The sequence below is a fragment of the Pyrgilauda ruficollis genome, unplaced genomic scaffold, assembly GCF_017590135.1.
Source record: "Pyrgilauda ruficollis isolate IOZ18807 unplaced genomic scaffold, ASM1759013v1 scaffold35, whole genome shotgun sequence".
Classification (NCBI taxonomy): Eukaryota; Metazoa; Chordata; class Aves; order Passeriformes; family Passeridae; genus Pyrgilauda; species Pyrgilauda ruficollis.
In genome coordinates, this window is record NW_024524934.1 from 5,799,920 (window position 1) to 5,808,395 (window position 8,476).

The 8,476-nt window shown below is 41.1% G+C and overlaps 1 long non-coding RNA gene across 1 annotated transcript; it reads left to right on the forward strand.

Moving 5' to 3' along the window:
* Positions 1–1,331: 1,331 nt before the first annotated feature.
* Positions 1,332–7,673, forward strand: LOC121357849. Its single transcript, XR_005955788.1, has 3 exons — positions 1,332–1,432; positions 3,281–3,386; positions 5,200–7,673. It is a non-coding gene; the product is annotated as an uncharacterized LOC121357849 (long non-coding RNA).
* Positions 7,674–8,476: the final 803 nt, after the last annotated feature.

The window sequence follows — 8,476 nt, forward strand, 5'->3', positions numbered from 1 at the left end:
AAAGGCAATAATTAAAGTTGTTGTGAAGATTGTAAAAGGAGAAATACATGTGGGGTTTTTTTCTGAAGTTGCCTTCCACACAGTGTTCAGCCTCTTCCAAAAAGCATCCTAGAAAGATTCAGAATGTTACTCCCCCTGGTCTAAGGGGGTCAGGCAGACAACACAACAACCCCTTCATAAAGCATGTACCAGGCTACCTACCTTTAACCCTGCCCCAATAGATGCACGTGGAAAACTTACCTGCTCTGGGCTTAAGTCCTTGGATGTGCACAGGATGAAGAATTGAGTGTTTCACTTCTGAAACAGATTTGTGCCCTCCCCAGGTAAAGCTGACAAGCTAGACAACATCACTTCTCAGCCCACCAGCTGATCTACACCATGCCCCAGTTTCACCTCAAGTCTTTGATTCTAGGAAGTTTATCTCAGGTAGCCTGCTATTAGTCCTACACTTCTCATTGCTTTTTCCAAGGTATCTTTGCTGAATAGTTGATTTGAGAGATTAACAATCACGTGTGACACACAGATGAGCCAGACAGAACCATGAGTGGTCCTGCTACAAAAACACACTTCTACTGATGCTGTGCTTTTCTCTCTGTATCATCAGGAGTTTATGGGCTTTGTGCTGCAGGGAGTTAAAATTCTTGCCCAGGAAATAATGGAAAAAACAGCATTGGCTGCAAACAGACAGTCATTTGCCCTTCTGAAACCATGACAAGGCACTATTAGCACTTGAGTAACTTCATTGCCAGCACAGGCAGATAACTCAGTGCAACAGTCTGAATGGATGTGTGTATATGCATACAACAGTTTTTATTCCATACCTGGCTAGATAACCTTAGCTAAATGTACCTAAGAAACAAAATTCAAGGAACAGCTTGGGTTAACTGTGTAGAGAGAATGTATCCTCAGGTCTCTTACTTTTCCTATTTGTCAGGTTGTTGGAAAGGTTTGAACCAGCTAAGTTCCTCTATTTTCTAAGGGGTTTTTTCTCATTTTCCTGTTTCTCCATTGTTCTTTCCAGGCAACACAGGGTGATTTTCAGGTTTTCTTCTCTATTGCTAATACTTTTTTTTTTGCAAAACATGCCAACTGGACCAGGCCTGGAGGTGGGCTGAAAGAGTAGGCTCTATGTAATGGGCTGCCTTTCTCATGTTCTCAGGTAGGAACCCAGCTGCTTAGGAAACGAGATGATCTCTTGCTCCTCCCCTTAGTGATTTAGTACAAGTCTGTCAAGAGAGGCGAAAGCAGGAAAGCTTTTTTTTATTCCTAAGAGTGATAGGAGAACTGTCACAAAGCTGTAAAAATCGGGGCTATCTTTTAATCTGTTCTGCAGTGTCTGGCCTGTGATTTGAGAGAAGAGTGGTCCTGTGCTGCAGCTGGATTTCCTTGGCTGGGAAAGTGGAAAGGAAGAATGTGTCACCTGTAGCTGAAGGTAAGAAAGTAAAAAGCCAGGCCAGGAGCAGAGGTGAGCATGGTGTGAGATTGGTGAGGAAGGGAGGTGGGCAAAGCCAGTGGCCCAAATGGAAGAGGGCATGGACCAGGAGGTGATGGCAGGACTGATAGCAGGGAGACTGCAAATGGTGTAATTGCTGTACTTGTTTTTTGGAAGAGCTGGCTGTAGTAAATGTTTTATGCCCATTCAAGGTAGGGCATAGAGGAGTCCAAAGTCAAGAGACTGACCAGACATACAACTCTGGAATAGAAAGAGTAATCTCCTTGCAACTCAAGTGTTCTCTGTACATTTCAGCCCATTAGTTGTTTTCTGCATTTTAATTTTGGTACCTGTTCTGTTTTTCCCTCATATGCTCAATGCTTGTCAAATAGATGTTCTTGGGGCTTGTTGTCACCTTACTGTCTGAAGGTCTTCCCTCTCTGCCAGTCTCTCTGCACAGTAAGTTAAAATTCTTAGGGTCCCACCGTGTTTTTCTACTGCTCCAGATCCCTGCTGGTCCCAGCTTTTTCCCTGTGTGCTCCTGCTTTTGTGTCTTCTTGTGTGTATACAATGTGATTCCAACCTCCTGATCCCTGGGAACAGGGAATCTTTTTATGGAGCCATTAAAGAAGTTGGATAAATTTAATAATATAGTAATAGTGTAAGTTAAATTTGATAGACTCATGATAATGTGTGTGTGCTTGAATTTAGTGACTGGCTCATTACTAATTTGCCTCTTCCTGGTTCTTCTCACCTGTTTCTTCTAATTAGTGTGTTGTTACACACAGATTAGATACCTTTTCCCAGGTGAGACAGGTAGCAGCAAGACTCAGCTGCGCCTCATGATAAATCATTTACTTATGCCCTCAAAAAAGACATTTGCAGGGAACAGAGGAGCTCTTTATGTTTGCAAGACAGACCCAGATTGATTCATTGATGCAGCTGTAAGTTACCAAGACTCAGTGACAGTGTCCCCCTCAGTACAATTGTTTGTTCTGTCTACTGCAGTTATTTCCTTCAGCAGCAGCCCTGGCTCAGCATCTAACGGTGAGGGCTGAGGCTGTCTGTACCTCCCTGGCTTTCAAAACCTGGGCAGTCCTTTTCAGTCTGTTTCCTTGTGGTTTGGTGAGCAGTTTCTGCGGGGGAAAAATTATAATAATGTGTTGTGGCATTTTGTTCAGTTCCTCTTCCCTAACCTAGAACAAAACAACAAAATGCACAATGCTCTGTAATGAGGGATGAAAGCAGGTATTTGTCAAACACATACAGCAGTTCTTTCTGTCTTTCTACCCCAAATGTGATCAGAAGATTACTCCAGTTATTACTGAATTTAGTCAATTTGTTCTGGTGTCCATGGACTGTGAATCTTTTGCTATAGGAACAAAAAAACACTGCTCCAGAAGTTTCCTCTCTTGTGAATATTTTTAGAGTAATCTTCCAGGCTTTCAGCAAAAAACCCTGGACTTGCAACATCTCTGAGATGAATACAAGACCTGCTGTACTGCAGTTAATCGTATTTTGGTAGTAGGTTGTACATTAACCATCTGCATTAGCTTGATTTATAAAAAAGTAGATGGTTTCGGGTGATAAAGCAAACACAGGAAAAATACACAGCAGAATTAGATGACCTGTTTCTTTGCTTCAGCAGAAGGCTTCATCTCCTTCACTGCAAAATCACCCACTTGCTCATTTCCAAATTTTTTTCCAGCCTAGCTGGGGGTTTCTTCAGTGTCTTTGCCAGGGCATCTCTCTGTGGAGACATTAAAAGCCTTCAGCAGGTTATATTTTTTTGTTGGGGTGACACTTTGCTGCTTGCCTTCTGCCTTTTTTTTTTTTTCATGCATGGAGGTGATGGACTCCAATACCAGCAAAAGCCTAGAAGTAATGATGTGCTAATAACCTCAGTGCTCACTCACGAGGGAGTGTTGTCTGCAGTGAGAATTCCCCTTTGCTGGTGAGTGATGTGTCTGTGCAGCTTGCAATGTTGCTGTACATCCAGTAGACGTGGGGATTTGGTAATGAGGTCCTGAGGATTTAGAGATGTTACTTTATCACTGCTGAAGAGATTTAAGAATGGTTTTGTTGAAGCTTAGTAATCATAACACTGGTCTCTGCTGCATACAAATGAGCAGCCCAATCCTACAGCCCTGCTGCTGAGGGCAGCACTTAGTCCTGAAAGATATGGTGATTATGTGATTAGCCAGGAGGCTGAATTCTGCCATTTTCTATGTGAGGTTTAGCAGTGTTAAACCCACACCGAGGACATAGGGTTGAGGTAATCACTATCTTCTTACAAGTTTCCTGAGTTATCTGCTCCTCAGCCTTTTATTGCCATAAATAACTCTAGAAGTCAGGCCTCACTGCCAGAAGTGTTCAGCGCTGCAAATAGTAGCGAAGATGACTCATGAAGTGAGATGAAGGTGGAGCATGAATCAGTAGGAAGAAAACTGATATACAAAGGAGGCATTCTGAATGCAGATGACACAAAAAGTCTGAACAAAGCAGTGTTCAATCATAATAAAAATGAATCAAAAGGGGTTTAAAAAGAAAATAGAAACTCTTCTTTTTAATGAGAAAGACCATTCCAGTGAAAGCACAAAGGTGTTGCACACTGACCATGTTATTCCTTACCCAAGACAAACTGTAGACTGCATAGAAAGAGATGGTTGGAAAATTCTTCCCAATATGTCCAAACAAAGCAGAGTATTCAGCAAGCAGGTTGCTTTCCAGATTGTTCTGTGTCTATACAAGCTAAGAAAAGAACTTGTCTTTGAGCTAAACAGTTTTGGAGATCAAGAGTCCTCGTAGCTTCAATGAACCCACACTGAAAGCTAACAGCAAAAGAAGCACTAAAATAACCTGAGCACATTCCTTGTAAATGATAACTCATGATAAGGAGATAAAATTCCCACAGACCGTTCCATTTGAAATGACAGCTTTTGGTGCTTTTGCTTACTCTCCAAAAGCTTGCACATGTAGGAGTGCCTTTAAAAGTAGACTTGGAAAAAAGGTACCTGATAAATGACATCCTACAGCTGTTAGTGCACTAAGGCATCCTGTTCTGCCTGTAATTCAACCCCTGCCACTTCTGGGAGAAGGGGGGTCTATTAAGAGTTTGATGTTACTCCTCAGAGGTGAGAATTAAACATTTTCACGTTTGACATCACAATGATACTTTAGGCATTAGAAAAGGGTTCCTTGTTGAGGGGTGGGTAGGCATTGGACCAGGCACTCCAGGGAAGTGGTCATGGCACTAGGCCAGTCAAGGTTCAAGAAGTATCTGAATGCACTTAGTCATGTGGTCCAGTTTTTGGTACTCCTACAAAAAGCAGGAAGTTTGACTCAATGATTTTTATGGATCTCTTCCAACTTGAGGTATCCCATGATAAACAATCTCTTTGAAGCAATAAAGGGTTAAAGATGTTCCCCCTGCCCCCAACCTCCAGCAGGTGCTAAAATGTAATAATGGGAAGAAGATTAGATATCTGTGTCTTAGTTAAAAGCTCTGTCTCTGCTAGCATTTTTAGTAAGAACCACTGTGAAAATTGTAGAGGTTGATTTATCCTCTATACATGGTGTGTATGGCTCGGCTTTGTTATGCTAGATCCATGAAATGTTGCACTCAAAGGTGCTGCTCCCTTAGAGCAGTAATGCTTAGAAAAAAAGTATAACAAGGCATCATAACCTGTACTGCTTTGAGTTGCTTTGTTCAGGATAAAGTAAGGGATGGCGAGAAGACCAAAGCTTCTAATGTGGCTGTTTCACAGTGTGGGCTGTAGCAGGAAATCTGGAGAAGATGGGTAATGCTGCCAAGGCTTAAGGAATGCAGATACTTACATGAAGCAGAACTATGCACTGTGGGATTCACATTCTCTGAACCGGAGAGAAGCAGAGAAGAGAATTACCAAACAATTCTTATCTCATTTGCTGCGCCTGTGTTTGTGCACAAGTGGATTGCATTATGGAAGACTGTTTACCTGAAGGGATTTGGTAATTGGATTCTGGTGTGAGTGTTTTGTTTTCTTGACCAATCTCTGCAAGCTGTGTCCTGATGGTCAGTCATGAGATTCTGTTGAGTGCTTGTGCAGTGTCAGTTTAGATGTAGTGTAATATAGTATAGTATAATAAGGTAAACATTAATTAGCCTTCTGATATCATGGAATCAGATGCATCATTCTTCCCAGATGTTGGGGTTGCCTTGCTTTTCCAATAATGCACAGGAAGGGAAAGCTCTAGCAAGGTTCTCTGCCCAATATTACTGTAAAAATAATCTCAAACCTGGTTGTACTAATCTTTTATAGTGTTGTGAGGGCTGTGGATTCATTTCTTCATTGAAGGTAGTGCTAGGACTGAAATTTGGCATAAATTTATGGTTATTCCTGGTCAGTTCCAAAGTTTCAGATGTGAATTTACCTGTGTGTTAATGAGCAAAATTCAGAGCTGCATGTTGTAGTTTGCAATATGTCCAGGTACTACACCTTTTCTACTGCGTCTGTGTTTGATGCATTTAATCTGTCTATTCAGAGGAAATCTGCTGGATTTGGGCTTTAATAGAGTAAGTTGTTCTCAAGGAAGGTAGCACAGGCTGAGTTTTCTATTGCTACTAAGGGAGGGCTAATAGTTAACAGCTAGTGACAGATTTATGTTTTCACTTGTAGGCTACCCAGCAGTGGGCCCAGCTCAAACATAAAGTATCGCTTGGAAAATTTGGCTTTGTTAGTGAAAAATATGAAGTTCATTTTAAAAGCTGTACTCATTTTAAGACTAAAAAAAGTGCTTTCTTCCTGTTGGGAGAAGAGAAATTCTCTAAGGAGAAATAGCAAAGAGTTTCTGTCAATAAAAGAGTCTGTGTAATTTAATACCAGGCAGCTTTTAATACAATAGGAGAAAAAGAGCAGACACTTGCCTCTGTTATGAAGGGGAAAAATATAAAAACCTGCCTGCAGTATGTTACCTAAATTTAGCCACAGAGGGGCCAATCCTCTTGGATACTCAAAAATCTGTGTGAAGTAAGTAAAGGCTATAGATAAGCTGTGCTTGGAGACCCTCTATCCCCATTTTCCAAAGAGCTGGTAATAAGGAGATGCGCTAGGCAGCAGCAGTGGCCAGACTGTAATGCAGCCCTTGCTTGTTTAGTCCTTCTCATTGCAGAATCACAGAATATTAAAGTTTCTGTTTGATTTTTCTTTTCAACAATATAAGTGGCTGAGGTTAGAGATGTGTGAATGGCTTCCCTCAAATGATAAAGTTACTCAGAATCATCCCAGGTTTAAGCTTGAATTGTTCCAGCGTTCAAACAGTGGTGGGATCATGCTTTGAACAATGCATATCCATACAGGTCTTAAACTGCTTACAGGTGTCCTGCAGACCTTCTCTTTCCTGACATCTGTACTCAAAAGCCTATCTAGGAGAGGCATCGGCATCTGATCCTCAACACAATGCTTGACAACAAAATAAAAAACTTGAGTTCAGAAGCCAAAATAAACCACAGGTCGTCATTCAGAATGCAAAGAAAATGGGCACTAGCTTCTTTGTCAAATATCAGTTCTGTATTTTTTTTTAAAAATCAATTTTGTAATGGTTTCTTATGTTGAAATCAAAAATGAATTGTAGATTTCTCAGAAGTGTTGCTATTAGACATTTCTGATGTCTTAATTTAAGTGCCATTTTAAGTCCTGATAGCAGCATTTCTAGTTTCATGGGCCTGAGAAGCAAGCTTGTATCCCTTACTGGCATGCACTTCCAGTGAGTTTTTCAAAGAGCAAGTTATTAGTACTGTTATTTCCTTTGTCCACATTTGAAACAAGCCCAGAAACTGTAAACAACTGGAAACTATTGCCAACTTCTGTTGTATTAACGATCCTACAATGCAGTTCTCTGTTAAACAACTTGCTTCTAAAAGTCTTAGAGGAGGAATGTGTAATGATGCTTTTAGTGTGCAAAAGCTGCATCTCAGGGTGCTCACAGCAGAGTCAGAGCTGCAGCAGGAGTCCTGTTTCATGTGACACTCACCTTGTTCTCATACGCTTCTACAGTTCTGGCAGTGGTACTTTGACTCTTGATTATTCCCTGCATCCTCAACTCCTCAAGAATGATGGTTTTTGCCTCTCTGTTTCCTCTAAGGGTGATGGTTTACTGATGAACTCATTGGTGAGCAGTGTGTCTTCAAAAGATGTAGACATTAAAACTCAATACTTGTATAGCACTTGGCATTCAAGGAAAGCTTCATGATGTGTTTCCAATGCCAGAGTTTTTGTCTAAGATGTTGCATAGAGTGAGACTGTCCAGTGAAGAAGGCCAGCTGGTGCCTCTCCTCACTGCTTAAAGTTTGCAGTAAACATTTTAGTGGCTTGAAGAATGGTGCAGGTGCCTAGTCCAGTTACACCCAGAGGGGTACATTCTGGAAAGCATGGCAGCTTATGCTGAAGACCTGTGAAGCCAGTTTTTGAGCCTGTTCCCAAAGAGGGTCCATAGGAGCTCTTGGTAGTTTTAATTCTTAAGGATTCTGTGATCTGGTTGAAGAAAGCCAGGCTAGGGTGGTGTAGTACAAGCCTTTTAATGAGCCATGTTGTAAAGATCACTATATTTGTCTGTTAAATAAACCCAAACTTTCATGGATTTTTGTGGTATGTGATTTTTGTTGCAACAGCATTGCTACATTTGCGTCTGATCATAAGCATTTCAACAATTATATATTTATAGACAGCATTAGGACTAAAAAACAAGTTATTTGATAACTCTTCTGAGCGTCTGTTTAGCTTCCACATATTAGACATGAATAAACAATGAGCAACTTTAAGGCCAAGACCCATCGTGTTTTGAAGCCCTCAGCTGACAGTTCTGCCATCTGCCCAGTCTCTATTGGCAGAAGTGAGAGCTCTTGTATGACAAATGCCTGGACCAAATCAAAATTGCAGATATTTGATGTCTGCCAGTCTTCATAAGCAGAGTGAGTATGACAACGTTGTCTTATTTTTCAGTTGTAAAACAAAAATACAGAACATCTACCACTCTGTAGCTGACTCTGTACTGCTCCTAAAATAA